This window comes from Felis catus, chromosome C1 (assembly GCF_018350175.1).
Source record: "Felis catus isolate Fca126 chromosome C1, F.catus_Fca126_mat1.0, whole genome shotgun sequence".
In the NCBI taxonomy this organism is placed as follows: Eukaryota; Metazoa; Chordata; class Mammalia; order Carnivora; family Felidae; genus Felis; species Felis catus.
The window spans coordinates 67,815,532-67,832,025 of NC_058375.1; the positions used below are offsets into that span (position 1 = coordinate 67,815,532).

Here is a 16,494-nt window from a genome sequence, read left to right on the forward strand (position 1 = left end):
TGCATATAAAGGTTATCTCACTTAATCCCATGATTCCAAAAACAGCTATCTAATGTCTAAATTATGAGCCCAAAATTTGTATCTTTAGCTCAAATTACTTTGAGTTCTAGATCTACATATGCCCAGGAAGCTTAGACTCTGCATCTCCAAAACAAACTCCATCAGTTCAACTTTCCCTCCCCACTTGCCATTAAACCTATGATTTCTCCTGCAACAATTACCTTGTCGGTTAATTGTGCCAATATTCTTCAAGATCAGATACACATTCTATACCAAACTGGCTTCATCTAATCAGTCACCTGAATGGTTTTCCTCTCTGGTTTATTGATTCCTTCCCTGCTGTTTACTATTCTTATTCAAGTCCTCACCATCCTCTACCTGGATTACTGTAATTATTTTTCTTCTGTTCCTCCTGCATCCAGTCTTGTACCATCTTGATGCAGCTTACATACTACTGTAAATCTTTCTAAAAGGTAATATTTCATTGCCTACATGTTACCTAAAAAAACATTTAAAATATAACTGAGTATCATTCATGATCTGGCCCCACCTCTATTCACATATGTTCTACCCTCCAGCCATGCAAAGTTCTTTTCATCTCCTTAATTTACCCATTTATACCCATGCCTACCCTGCTCAACCTACTGGAAGGCCCTTCTCCTGCACATGTCCACTTTTCTATGCTAGGCCTGAAGAATAGCTCATCATTGCTCATCACTCAGCTTAAGTACCTATTCTTCTTTGACTGTATTCTGAAAGCAATAGGTAAAACTCATCACTTCTTTCGGGCCTCACAAAATATTTGTATTCTAACATCTTAATCACTCCATACAGTGCTGCTGAATGAGCAGTCCATGGAAAAGCATGACCTGGAAGGTTCTTAGAAACCCAATTCAACCCTTGATCCCCTTCTGATATACTGAATCAGAGTCTCTGGGGTGGAAATCAAGACTTAGTGTCCTAATACGTTCTCCACATTTCCATGTTCACTAAAGTTTGAGATGCACTGCTCTGTAAATGTATTAGTTACCAGAGGTCTAAAAATTAGAGATTTAATATGACAGGTGGAAGTATGATAGTAAGATAATCTGAAAGACATGAGTGGCCTTTGCAGGACCCAGTGGGAGAGCTACTTTCTAGCCAAGAAACAAAAAGTTATACAGAGAAGGAAATACTAAGGCTGATGTACATGATGTGACTCAGTTCCTCTCTCCCTGACAAAATCAGAATGGATTCCTGCTGTGTGTGCACATTGAGTGGAGACTGTGCCAAGCAGGTTGCTGGGAGGCCTCTGTTCTTCTGGAAAAGAGAAAATAAAACCATCTCAGCCTGAGCTGCTGGAGGTGGGAACTCTGCCAACAGAGAAGCAGGAGAGCTATTAGCCCAAGGTAGAGCTGAAAGTGTCTGCCTGGCCTTCTCCAAAGTTTTGTCCATGCACATGCAGTGGAATATGGGAGCAACAAGCCATCTACACTCAGAAACCTTTTTCTTGGAAGACAAATATTTTCTATAAATGTTTATTACAGCTTTGTATAGAAATACTTGTCAACAGCTTGCCAGTAATGTGAAAGAAAGGAGTGACAGGAAGAGAGTCCGATAAGGGAATAGCATTAAATGGTACAGAAAATGTCCAGAAAACCAAATGCCTCAGGGAATTCATGAAAGGTGACAGTAAGGATATATATTCATTCTGTTTCACCATACTGAATGTAAAGCCTTTAAGGAGAAGAACAGTGTCTTTTCTTTTCATCTCTAATGAGGAGCCATTTGGGTACAAGGGACATAATAAGCATTCAATAAAAGCTTGCTCAATGAATGGTGAGAAGATTTTATGATTCATGCTGGTAGAAAATCTAGCAAGTTTTAGCTGCAAAAATGTTTCTGTAGAGATAATATGTTAATTTGAATATTGCTTTTAAAAATCTACATGCCATGTCCTGCTTAATTGAATTATTCATTACTCCTTTAAAGATTCTCATTCAGCATCACGCCTGGCAATGCTGTGTTTGTTTTTAAACACCAAATGGCAAACTGGAAACATAACTGCCCTCAAGTGCCTACAAAGAAAGTCTGGCCTACATACTGAGTGGTCACTTACACCTACAGCCTTCTGCTTACATTGATTAGTTTCAATGATCTGAAATGTGTCTACCCATGTATAAAACCACCTGTGTAATTTGATTATTGAACACATAATGCTGATATTTGTAATTTTTTAAATGCATACAATTTAAAACAGCTAATGTCAATATTGCATTTTTCCTAATTTAAAATGATGCATGATAGCAGAATAGGCTAATAATATAGCAATTACAATCTTCATTTCCTCCTACAAGGCCCATCCATGGGCATTTAGGCTTTGATCTAATTATGGGAGAAAAAAAAAAAAAAAAGGCATGATACTGTGGTGAGCCATGAAAATAAAATTCTCTGTAGAAATTATTTACAAATTAATCCTTTCAGAGATAAAAATAGAGGCTCAAATTCTCTCTTCCATTTATATATTTATTAATATCAGTATCTCAGGTGTCCCTTTTTAATCTTTCTGCTTATCCTTTAATTCCCTAGCTCACAAAGGCTCAAATGCATTCTATGTTTTGTTTGCATTAGCCATGCTATTGGAAATATTCTGGAGCTTTTGTATTATATGTCTATGCTAATGACAGCAAGTATTTTTGTGAGTTTTTGTTGAGTATTAAGAGCCATGAAAGCTGTGAACAAAATGACAAAGTTACAGAACTGTAATATTTCTTAAATCAGTGAGATAAATGCATTTATCATGAGAATAGTAAGAAAATGAGCTGGACATTGTCAACCTTGTTTAAAGACACTAGTTTAACTTCCCCCTGCCAAAAAAAAAAAAAAAAAAAAAAAAGTATAGGTGTCCACACATTCATTTGCATTTAAAATTTCAAAACGCACACACATATATGCTCATACACATATAATTATAAAGTCTTTGATTGTGGCTGATATTCAGTCTCTGGATTTTACTTTAGCTTATATGTTTGTCTGAGTTCCTCTAGTATAGGAAAGGATGTTTTTCATTTTATTCCTTCAAGTCCCCTAGAAAGTATCTGAAACTTAGCAGTCACACTACACAGGTCTCAAAAATGGACAAATTTATTAAATTTAATATGAAACAAAATTATAACTTACAGTTAAGTTGACATTATATTAGATGGTATGTTAGTTTTAAGTCACAATTGTGATACAATTTGCTTTAGTTGTGTTTGTGTATGCACACATACATACTACTATCTCCAATATTCAATGAATGGATAAAAAAGGCCCACTCCGTGAAAACTGGGTTATTTGAAAGGCAATAAACTGCTATATTTAAATAATTAGCTATATTTATATACATATTTTTGCTAAGCCCTTAACTTATAACACACTACGTCTGCAGGCAAATGCAATCAACTCTACGATAATGCACTTTGAAGTCTAGTTTGTCAAGGATTATGAATCTTTGTAGAAACTACTATTTACATGGAGTTTGTAAAGTCAAACATATTCAATTAAAATAGCATTTTTTTGTGCTAAACACAGATCTACATCTAACATTAGGCTATTGTGTTGAGAGAGCTAACAAAAGAACTTGACAAAAGTGATTATTTCATTCCCAAATTCACTTCATACTTGTATTTTTAGTAAGCAAAAGAGGAAGGAAGCAAATGCTGTCTGCTGAAGAGAATGATAATCTTAAGATGAGGACTACCACTGACTGGCTCTTCAGCCACCCAAATGTCTAGGATCACCTCACAGATTTGATGCACAGAGAATGTACTTGTCTTTAAAACATTCAAATTAATCCTACCAAAGCCTTAGAGTAGAAACTCCTATTTTCCATCCAATAAGGGGATCAGCACTCCAATCCTTATGGAGAATACTTCCCCATCCTAACCTTGGGAGTTGATTTAGAGCCACCAAGCATTTATAGGTCATCCCACTGCCCTGTTGATTAATCTAGATGTAGACACTGGCTTCAAATTGAATCTATCATAATATTTCACATTCCTGACAAATTTATTTCCTGCCTATTGAACATATCAGAATGCTTTCTAGGGTTATTTGTAGTTTTTAAAATTTGGGACTAGAGACCTAGCACATCCTAGGTCAATGATGCTGCGTATTATTCCTAAATGGACAACGAGGCCACTGAGGCAGAAAGAGGCCAACTGAATGACCCAGAGATCGCACAACTAGTAAGGGATGAAGCTGAAATTCAAACATAGTTTACCTCCAGGGCTCGTCAACTCAGAAACATTGTTTGTCCTTAGTGTGTTGTGGGCTCTGGAGTATCTGTAGTCTATACATACAGAGAACAAAGAATCTTTAAGCCATCCCTTTACCTTGAGTTCAAATCCTAAAATACACACTTACGCAGAATTCACAGGATAGCACAAATTTGCAAATGAATTCAATCCCCAAGTGTCCCTACACGCAAAGGTCTTAATATCAAAGAATTTTACAGCATTACAAGATGCTTTGACATGAGGCATTTTACCAAATGACACATCCTGTGAAGTATAATACCATCTACACATCTAAGAAATTCTGTTTCTCAGACTATCATTTTCATTATTCCTATTCCATTCTGTACTTCAGCACCAGTTGTCATCTCTTTGCTTTTTCTTTATAGCCTCTGTGTACCCCCTGTAAGTCTTAAAGGGTCACTGAAGAGTGAATAGGACCTTTCTCAATTCCCCACTCAACCTGAGAGAGAATTATACTTCTGCCATACCTACACAATGGAATTGCAGCAACATGACACAATTGATATGTGTCTTACTAAGGACTTTTTCCTTGTAATGAGTTTTGCTGAAAAGTCTGTACCTTTTTACCTCTCATAGGTTTTGACTAGCTTTTCTGAAATTGCCATATGGCTACACAGTGCTGGTACAGAGCTTGAGGATTTATTAGGTACCAATCCTGATCTCAGTTTCAGGTAATCAGGAAACAGAGCAGTTACAATTCAGCTATTAGGAGGTAGGAACGAAGCAATGGAAAGGTGGTCAGCAGTTTTCAGGAATGAAACAAGGAGAATGCAAGAGATATAGAACATTAACAATGACCTAAATTGCGGAGGAGGCCACTTGTAAGAATACCATCGCCGTCATCCCAATGAAGAGCTAGTCGTTGTACACAAAGTACATCTATCCCTATCCTTTCCTACCCCCTTAGAAGAGCAAACTTATTCACACCATCTGTACCATCAACAATGATCTGTTCCGCCATCACTTCTCTGGAAAAATGAGATAATAAGCAATGGGTGAAAAATTTGGCAAGAACTATAGTAACTGCAGTATTCATAACAGAAGATGGTTCCCATTGCTTCATGTTTAAATGAAGCTGTACTGGAAGTAAAGTTTATTTCTATTCCTGATTCATCACCAAAAGCTCTGGTTCATTGTGGAAGTTTTCTTGAGTATACTCTGTCACTGGTTTTTTTTTTTTTTTTTTTCATTTCTAAAACATGACCAAAATTTTGCTACGTATTATGAAAGTCTTCAGAATTACTTGTAGATATCTCCAGTGATCATTAATTCATTGTGAATACAAAGGGTATTATCATTAAGACTTACTTTCACTATAACTAATTTTATCAATTACTTTTGGCTGATTGAAAATGAAATTGCATTATGGCATATATATCTACATGCCGATTTATTTTTCTGACTGCAAGTTATTCTCAGTATATTCATGAAATCTCATTTATTTTTTCATTTCCTTTCCAATTATCCATAAGTGAACTCTCATTTTGTAATATCAGAAATCTATTTAGTGTTTGATCACCATGAGAAATGTATACCATATATGTATATGTACATACACATATAGTGACTAAAGCCCAATGTTTTTTAATTAATGTTTTCTGCTGAATACATCCCTATTGTTCTTTTCTACTTCAAATAGTAAGTAATCCACTGTGATTTCTCCAGCCTTCAGACAATGCCGTCCTTCAGCTCCAAGCCATAGTTGTTGGTTCCATGACTCAGTCCCAGAAGGAAAGCGCTTTAGCTAAATCAGTTGGTAGATTTCCCAGTTTCAGTGTCGTACATAAGCCAAGTATTGATCTACATGGAATAGCCTATATAACCAGTCCTTAGAGAACTCCATGGCTGATATAGAATTAAGGCATTCTCCCTTCCAATTTTATCATCACTAGAAAATATTCTGTGGGAACAAAGAAACAGTTCCATATTAACTTGGATTTGGTTTTCTAAAAAAGTTTCCTATATTCACAAGGCACAAACATTTGTTAAACACTAGCTGTGAGTCACACACCAGGCAAGGTAATTTACAGGCACTTAATTCTTGTTACAATTCTTGAATCAGTAATTATTACCCATGTTTGACATATGAAGAAATGGAAGAATAGAGAGGTTAAGTAGCTTACCCAAAGTTACAACACTAGCAGACGGTAAACCCAATGTAAAACCAACATAGTTTAGGGGTATCTGGGTGGCTCAGTCGGTTGAGCGTCCTACTTTAGCTCAGGTCATGATCTCACAGTTCATGGGTTTGAGCCCATGACAGCCCTGTGCTGACAGCTCAGAGCCTGGAGCCTGCTTCAGATTCTCTGTCTCCCTCTCTCTCTCTCTCTTCCCCTGTGTGCTTGCACTCTCACGCACCCTTACTCTCAAAAAATAAACATTAAAAAAAATTAAAACCAATGTACTTTAATATCCCAGTATGTATGCCTTACAAAATAGACTTCCTTTGTCTCTAAATATCTGAGCTTGATTCCTAAAGAAATTGATACCCAATTGCCTTTGCTATAAAAGTTTAAAAAGAATAATTCCTACTTAAGGTAACAGCAATTATACTGGGGTAACAGATACTATTGTCTAAGTCCAACCCTAATTTAATGCATTTTGTAAGTTTATTTATTTTGAGAGAGAAAGAGAGAGAGAGAGAGAGTCATGGGGGAGCAGAGAGAGGTGAACATAAAGAGAATCTTATAAGGGTCTGCAGTGTCAGCATGGAGCCCAACTTGGGGCTTGAACTCGCAAGCCAGGAGATCATGACCTGAGCCAAAATCTTAACCAAATGAGTTACCCAGGTGCCCCCAATCCCATTTTAAATACACATTTTCTCACTTGTCAGTCTTCACTCTAGCGGCTACCAAAACCAATTACCTATCTGGCATGTGGGTGGCTCAGTCAGTTGGATGTCTGACTCCTGATTTCAGCTCAGGTCATTATCTCACAGGTCGGGCGTTCAAGCCCCACATCAGGCTTTGCACTGACTGTAGATCCTGCTTGGGATTCTTCCCCTCTCTCTGCCCTTCCACTTGTGCTCTCTCAAAATAAATTTACAAAAAATAATAATAATTACCTTTACTCTCTAGTTTCCCTTGCACCAAGAAGAGCCATATGACACAGATTTATTCAATGATGTAGAATTAGAAGTTACAATAGGCTGCTGGGGAAAACTTGGTTTTTCTGATGAAGAGGCAGGACTCCTAGAATAGCTAAGATGCTCAGCAAATTCTCTCCAAAAAGTCATGGTAAAACTTGACACAACTATCAAAAACAAAAATTTCAGTTCTGAGAATCAACCAAAGGCATACAACAAATCGGAAACTTTAATTCAAGAGAAAACAACCAAAACTCAGATTAAAAAACAGTGGTACTCTGTGGTGTTTTAGCCTGAAACTAAAATTTCTCTCATCCCACCCCAATCCTAGTTCTATCAGCTCAGTAGTTGAAGAAAGCTGTGAAAACACTTTTCCTGCCAGAGGTGCTTTTTGACTTGGAGCAAAAGACATCCCCAGAGGGCTTGTTGAAACAATAGCAATCTCAGTGGTGTTGATTCAAGAGGCACCAACATCACAACCATTCAGAGGCTTTGATATCACTATGTCAAGCAAAAACCATCACACTAGCCAGGAATTTAAGAGTTATATCCAGAGAGAAAGTTTTGTAATGCATTCACTCATCTCTGTGGTCTGGAGGGTTATGCATATACCCAAGAGTGTATACATGCTCAGGAGACACCAGAGAAGTTCTGAGCTATTTATATATGACTGAATGTAAGGCCTACTCCAGAGAGGATAAAGGAGATGGCCAAGCAAAATTAAAAGCTAGGCACCCTCATAAACTGCCTGAACTTTGAATGCAAACCCTGATCCACACACAAATCCACTGAAAAAGATAGAAGATTTATTGACTCAAGATTTACTTGATCAGCCATGGTCTCCTCACTGAGCTATGATGATTCATCTCTAGGATGTCAGGCTTGGACATAAAAGAGAAACCTGAACAGAGGCATCAGTAGCTACACACTGAGGAAGAGAGACACTCTTTATGATTAGGCAGTGCAAGGTATTAAACAAGACAAATTTAAAAAAGAAAAGAAAACCCGTAACAGTCACCGCTGAGAAGAGGGGGATTCAGAATCTAGATTTGCTGCAATGTGGTTTTCAAGTTTGCAAAAATGCGAGACCCATAAAAAAACAGGAAGTGTGATACATGCACAGGAAAAAAAAAAAAGTCAACAGAAATGGTCTCTGAGGGGGCCGGGATGTTGAACTTATTCCAAATATGTTCAAAAGAACTAAAGAAAGCTTGATGATAATGGCACCAATAGAAAACGTCAGTTGAACCAATTTAAAGTCTAATTGAAAAGTGCAATAGTCAAAATGAAAAATCACTACAGAGGTCAAGAGTATAGGTGTGGTGGAAGAAGAAATAAACTTGAAGATAGACCAAGAAAAATTAATCTGAAAAACGAGAAAGACAAAAAAACAGCCTCCAAAACCTGTGCAACACCATCAAACACACCAATATGTGAAAAATGGGAGTCACAGAAAGCAAAGTGAAACAGAAAGGGCCAGAAGGAATATTTGAAGTAATATATCAAAAAAACTCCCCATGTTTGATGAAAACCATTAACTTATATACCCAAGAAGCTCCAAAAACTCCAGGTTGGAGAAATTAAAAAACAAAAACAAAAAAACCATACTTACACACATGAAATCGAACTGTTCAAAGTCAAAAACAGAAGAAAATCTTAAAAGCAGCAAGAGGAAAACGATTTGATCACATGGAGGGGAACCATAAGATTGATAGCAATCCTCTTTCTTAAATTAGTTCTTAATCATCTAAGACAATATTTAGAAACAGTGCTTTGTGCCTATAAATATAAATATGTAATATATACGACAAGGTCATCATGAACAACAGAAGAGAATATATAGCTATGTTAAAGTTTCTGTGTTGTACTGGAATTAAACAAGTATTACATTCTGCTATGGATTAACAAGATTCGTATTCTGACTCCTACAGAAACCACTAATAATTGAATAGTATACAAGATAACAAAAGAAATTTAAACAGTATGTTAGTAAATATCTATTATAACACATAACAGGACAGTAAACAAAAAGATATGGAACATATAGAAGACAAATAGCAAAATGACAGACATAACCATATCAAGGATTATAATAAATATGAATTAAACATTCCAAAAAAGGCAGAGATCGCCAGATTGGATAAAATATAATAAAGAGTTACATGCTGTAAGAGATGCTCTTCAGATTCAATCATATGAACAGGTTGAAAGAAGATATACCTTACAAACAGTAACTATAGCAGATTAAGTGGCTAAACTAACGTCAGATAAGTTTAAAGACTGAATTGTTTCTAGAGACAAAAGGCCACAGTTTATAACAGATCAAAAATATAAGAATTATGAATATATACACATCCAACAATACAACTCTAAAATAAGCAAACACTGACAAAATGTGAGAGAAATAGACACTTTAACAGTAATAAAGACTTCAAGACTCATTCTCAAATGATAGAATGCTTAGAAAGATCAAAGATACAGAAGACTTCAAGATTATCAACAAGTAGGACCAGGTTGTCTATTGCACACTTCATCCAACAATAAACTACACATCTTTTAAAGCACAAATATACATGTCCCAAGGTAAACAATATGATAGACCAGAAAACAAGTCCTTATTTTTTTTTAAGTACATTTTTAAAACAAGTCCATATTTAAAGGATTAAAGTGCCAAGTATATACTTTAACTATAATGTAAACATATTATTAGGTACCAGCAGTAGAAACAGATTGGATAACCACAAATATTAAAGGACACTTTTAAAGAACCCATGGACCCATGAAAAAAATGAGAAAGTTTTTTTTTAAAGGGAGGAAAAATCAAAGTGTATCATTATGATACCAAACACTAAACACTGCAACTAAAGCAGCGTTTAGGAAAACTTAAGGTCTTTAAATGCCAATAGACGAAAAAAATAACCTGCCATGGTGAAGACAGTTTCTCCATTCCTCCGAACTTTAAACATAGGATTAATACAGGACACAGCAATCCCATTCCTAGATGTATACCCAAGTGAGTTGAAAATAGATGTTCACACAAAAATTTTAACATGAATATTCATAGTAGCATTACTCATAACAGCCAGTGATAGAAACCACCCAAATATCCAAATGATGCACGGATATACAAAATGTGATATATCTATACAATGGAATATGAAGCCATAAAGATAAATAAATTACAGATATGTGCAATATGGATAAACCTTGAAAGCATTATGCTAAGTGAAAGAAAGCCAGACACAGAAGGCCACATATTGTATAATTCCATTTATATAAAAATGTATAAAATGGGAAAATCCAGAGACCTAGACAGTAGATAAGTGATTTTTCAGTAATTTGTGAAGAGGGAAAAATTGCGACTAATAGATTTGGTGCTTCATTTTGGGCCAAAGGAAGTGTTCTGGAATTAGATAGTACTGATGATTACATACAATAGTGAAGATGTTAAATAAAACCTGCTAAATCATACACCTTAAAATAATAAGTTTTGTTCTGTGAATTATATCCCAGGGGGAAAAAAATTTTATAACCTAAGAATCTACTTCAAAAATCTAGAAGAAAAATAACTAAGCCTAACACATCAGAAGGAAATAATATTAATGTGGAAACCAATAGAATATAAAACAGAACATTGGAATTGATTACACCAAGAATTTTTTTTGAAATAAAAAAAATCTGACAAACCTACTACACAAACCAAAGGAAAAATAAAAGATAAAAATTATCAAAACTGGAAATGAAAGAGGAAACATCATTTCACAGCTTACAGAAATTAAAAGAATTGTAAGGGATGGGATGTTATAACTTTGTCAAAAAATTAGACAGCTTCAATGAACTAGATATTCTCTTACATTGATTCAGGCAGAAGCCTAAATACACTTTTAATAAATAAGATTGAATTATTAATTACAAATCTCACAAAGAAAAGCTCAAGACCAAATGGCTTGAGTAGGGAATTCTATCAAGAACTTAGAAATACCAATCCTTCATAAACTCTTCCCAAAAAGTAGAGGAGGAAACACTGTCTAGTTCATTCTATGAATTCAGTATTACCCTGATACAAAAGCCAGCCAAAGAATTCATGAAAAAAATTAGAGATCAATATTATTCATGAATTTGGACATCAAAATGTAACAACATATAAATTCAGCAACATATTAAGAAGTATTATACATTATGATTAAGTGGGAGTTATCTCTAGGATGCAAGATTGGTTTAACATCTGAAAATTTAGGGGCACCTGGGTGGCTCAGTTGGTTGACTATCCAACTCTTGGTTTCAGCTCAGGTCATGATCTCAAGGTCATGGGATCAAGCCTCACATTGGGCACCACAGGCTCCAGCTGAGCCTGGAGTCTGCTTGAGATTCTCTTCTTCCTCTGCCCCTCTCCCCTACTCACACTCTCTAAAATTAAAAAAAAGAAAAAAAATCTGAAAATTTAACACCTTAATAAAGAACCAATACATCCAATCATTTCAATAGATGAAGAAAAAGCATTAAAAAAAAGTTTAACACCCATTTATGATTTAAATTCTCAAACTACAAAAGAACATCAACTTCAGAATATCATGAAAAAAGCTAGACGTAGAATATTTAATGGTGAAAGTAGAAACAAAATGCAGATAAATAACCAAAGGAAGTTAAAAATATAAATTACCCAATACCAAAACCAGGCAAGGTTCTTGCCAGGGGACAAGAAAGCCAAGATTAATTATTTTTAAGCAGAAGATTATTGCCTCACATCTTTCAGCCTGATGGATCCTTTTTTTGTGCCCACCCCCTGTGTTTACTAATATTTTGCATTATTAATCAGGAATTTTGTATTTAAGAATGATCTATTTATAATTTTGTTAGGCATATACTTTATTAGGTTTTGCTTAGTAATAAATATATATATTTTTTTTTTTTACAGGATTTTCTTTTTAAATTTTAGAAAGAGAACACACATATGAGTGGGGGAGAGGGGCAGAGAGAGAGAGGGAGAGAATCTCAAGCAGACATCACACTCAGTAGGAGCCCAAAGTGGAGCTGGATTCCAGGACCCTGGGATCATGACTTGAGCCAAAAATCAAGAGTCAGAAGCTCAAACCTACTGGGCCACTTAGGCACCCCTTTACTGAATTTTTTACAATCTCTTGCTAGTTTCTATTAAAATCAATAGCAGACACTGATAAAATATTTCACCAGAATAGTTGTGTAAAACATGGTTGTTAAAACACTCAAGAAGAAAAAAAAACTACAAAAACAAAAACACTCCAGTTAGCATGTATGGAAACTAAATCTATAATATTACCAAAAAACTTGATTCAATCTGCCCTCCTAGGTGTAGATAATCTGGTTTTGAGTCAAGATTTTTGTTTTATTTATTTTTATTTTTATTTTTTTATTTTTTTTTTTGGAGCACCTGGCTGGCTCAGTCAGTTAGGCATCTGACTTCAGCTCAGGTCATGATCTCACGGTTCGTGAGTTCAAGCCTCACATTGGGCTCTCTGCTCTCAGCATAGAGCCTGCTTCAGATCCTCTGTCCCCCTTTCTCTGCCCCTCCCTCTTTTGTGTTCATTCGCACTCTCCAAAATAAATATTAAAAAAGAGGGTTTTTTTATACCTATGTTATAAAGAGAACTATCAACAGACCTCAAATATAATCTCAAAACATTATGACCAATGTAAAAATTGATTTTATCATGCTAAAATTATGTTTAGATAAAAGCAAATAGTTGTTTAAATATTCAATGATAAATTTCAGAGACACCTAAAATCTACTGAGGTGATATTGAAATAAACAGGTGATTTTTAAATAGGTTAAACAAAGTGATTTACGTATGAAAATACACTATAAAATTCCCCAGTCATTCAAATTTTAAGTCAGGACTTTAAAAACACCAGATTTTAAAATGCAATCATGTTCACCATACTTTGACTATAAATCAGCTTTTATATTCATTTTGCACAACGGTGTATCATATTAATTTTGTTGCTTTATTATTTGCACAAAGAGATTAGTTACAGTTACTGAAGGAAACATAACTTGGAATTTTTTGACTTACACATTTAGAAAACTTGCCCTTAATGTTCTATTAATATAAGACTTTGCAATTAATTCCCAAAGCAAAGAGTAAATAAACAACAACAACAAAAAACTCTGCAAAAAATTTTAAATTCCTAATTCACTTCTAATGGGTTTTCTGAGTAGGATTTGAAATTCAGTGAACAAAATTGTAAATGCCTAATTATGTATCCTTTTATGAACTTGTTCTCATTATAATAAAATGCAGCTGTTATACTTTTCCCTTTCCCAGAATGTCACCTGAAATAAAAATAAAACCTGAAATTTAAAGGGCCAGACTATCAGAATAGTATATAGAACTTCTGAAAGAAGCCCAATGAATCAATGAGAAGTAGTGATGAGGCATCATTACCGTGTAAGACCTCGAATGCCTTTCTACCCAATTATTAATTTTGCTTCAGGCCCCTCATCAAACCCTAGTTCCTCTACGACGGCTTCTTTGATTTCAATAGTGCAAGCATTATTTCCCACTCACCTTCTTTTAGAACTACATCTGTTGCTTCTTCAAAGCATTTACCACTTGGTGCATTATATTCTGTTCCTTCTAGAGTTTAAAATTCAACACTGATACTTCCTAGAATACATAGCAAAATGTTTTGAGTACATGATGAATAATATTTTTGGACTCAAACAGGTAATTTGCTATAGTCTTCCATCATACCCTGTGCTCTGAACTACTGACAAACTCTTACAACTTTTCCCTCAATCCTCTGATATCTAAGAAGGATGGGATCCCGTGTTAATTGTAAACCTCAGTACTTCTACTATGTGGTAATAAACAAAAGTGTATTTTTAGAATGTGCTAACTTTGTGAGTAGACAAAGTTCATGATTCTCCTCAAACTGAAACAATGAATAATTTCACTTCATAAAGTCATAAAGCCAATAAAACCCCAAACTACAACCCGTTTTTCCTGTGACACTTGTCAAGTATTAAAACACACACACACACACACACACACACATGCAATAGGTCAAGAATAGACAAGACATTCCTGAACAAGGTGAGAAGACCATTGTACTGATTATGGAAACTTATAAAGTTCTAGTGATTAAGAGTGTGATATTGGTTCAAATATTGACTAGGAAATAGAGAAGAAGCTATAAGGTTCATAGATACTTGTTTTAGTGCAATGGTGTGTGGTTTCATGCATTAGTATTCACTAAAATTTGCAGGCCCTCCCTGCAGAAGGTAATATGTACACAAAGTTGTCGACCTGTCGGACACATTCTAGCTATGGTCAATGGGATAGGAGGTTAGCATCACTTCAGGAAATATGGTTTAAAAATCAATCTGTGTTTCCCTCATCCTCTCTCCTCTGCCACAAAGACCAGCTATGTTTCAGATAGAGGTTGTAGCATGAAGCCACAGCCCAGCCATGACAGACAATGAGTATCAGAAATAAACTTTGAGGCTTAAAGCTTCAAAGATTTGGGAATTATTTGTTTCTATAGTAAAACCTAGCCTTTCTAAATAGGAGTTTGCATTATAGAGTAGTACGGAAATAACCCAGTCTTTTCAGCTAATTGTGCTGGGATAAAAGTAGCTCCATATGGATAAGAATTTTTAGAAACACTTTTATACACTCTTTTATACTCCTATAATACACAAAAATTAATTCTAAGTGAGTTGCAGGTCCATAGAACTAGCAGATGATATACGAAAATATATTTATGACAGTAGGATAGAAAAGCCTTTCTAAATGAAACACAAGAAGGATTATCTTTATAGACCAATAAATCAAATTCCATAAAAATTAAAACTTATCTTGATCAATATATACCATTCAATCCTCCTGAGTAAAAGGAAAAAAAAGGGTAGTTTTATACACACACACACACACACACATATATCCAACAAAGGGCTTATAGACCAAATACAACACGATTTCCTTTAAATGGACAAAGTTCTTAAATAGCCACTTCACCAAGACTTTATCCATGTTGGTAGACAAATTAATACCAAATTATAACACCATTACAGACCCACCAAAGCAACTAAAAGAAAAACAACGGACCATACCAAGTGTTAAGAAAGAAATGAGGTAACTAAAAACTCTCGGATACCTTCATGCGGGTGCAAATAGAACAACTACTTTGGAAGAGAGTTTGGCGTTACGCGCTAAAGCCAGAGCTGCACATATTCTATCCCTTAGCAATTCCACTTCTGAGGTATACGCTCAGGAAACACACATGTACCTTTGCCGGACTTGGAGGTTCCCGCCAGGATCCTCTTCAAGAAAGGAGCCGCTGCCAGAGGCATCCACTGAAATCTGCAAGCGGCCTCCAGCTCTCGGCAACCTCATTATATACTTCAGCTGCAGAGAGCTCATTACCTGAGGTCACGCCCCTCCCGGGGCAGCAGCTCACATCCACACCTGGTTAACTGAGCGAGGCAGGTTCTAAAGGCCTGGCCCTTTGGCCTTATGTACTCACTGCAGACTTGCCTTCCAGGTTTTCCAGGTTTGCCAAGACACTGCCAGGCTTATATCTCGGTTCAGCTTCTTTCTCTGCCCGGTCCTGCCGCAACCCCCTTGCCTTTACGGGGGTTGTTTCCTAAAAAGCACTGCGTACCCTAAGTTCCATCTCAGCAAATGCTTCTGGAGAAATCGACGTGTGACAGTTGGTGTTAAGAATGGTCTTGTGAAAGTTGCTGACAAGTTAGGATTTGAGGCTAGCTCATTCACTGAACAACTGGCAGTGGAAAGTCCAAGAGTGATAGGTGGTACACAGGCAGCCTCCGGCGCACAGGTGTTGATCATATTGTAACTTTAATGGGCAGTAAATTGGGAGGGTGGGCTGGTAAAAGTGAGTGCACCTGTTTCAGGCTTTGAGGAAGTTTGGAGAAAACAGTAGCTACTAGCTATGGACTAACTATTACTAGACACCATTAGCAAGCTACAAAAAGATAATAAATAGCTCTGGGCAAAGAACTGGCAATACAAAGCCAGATGTAAAACCCTGAGGGCCTTTTGGGTTGTGTGCAAAGAAGCTCTCATCAGCTCTCTTGGTAGGATTGAAGAAAACCCAGGCTCAAGCCTAGCATTTAATAGAGGAGCT

General features: G+C 36.0%; 1 long non-coding RNA gene across 1 annotated transcript; it reads right to left on the minus strand.

The window, feature by feature from the left end:
* Positions 1-5,437: 5,437 nt before the first annotated feature.
* On the minus strand, positions 5,438-15,865 carry LOC123379665. The gene is made up of 4 exons (XR_006584423.1): positions 15,634-15,865; positions 13,911-14,009; positions 7,345-7,532; positions 5,438-6,180 (listed from the first exon to the last, which is right to left on the minus strand). It is a non-coding gene; the product is annotated as an uncharacterized LOC123379665 (long non-coding RNA).
* Positions 15,866-16,494: the final 629 nt, after the last annotated feature.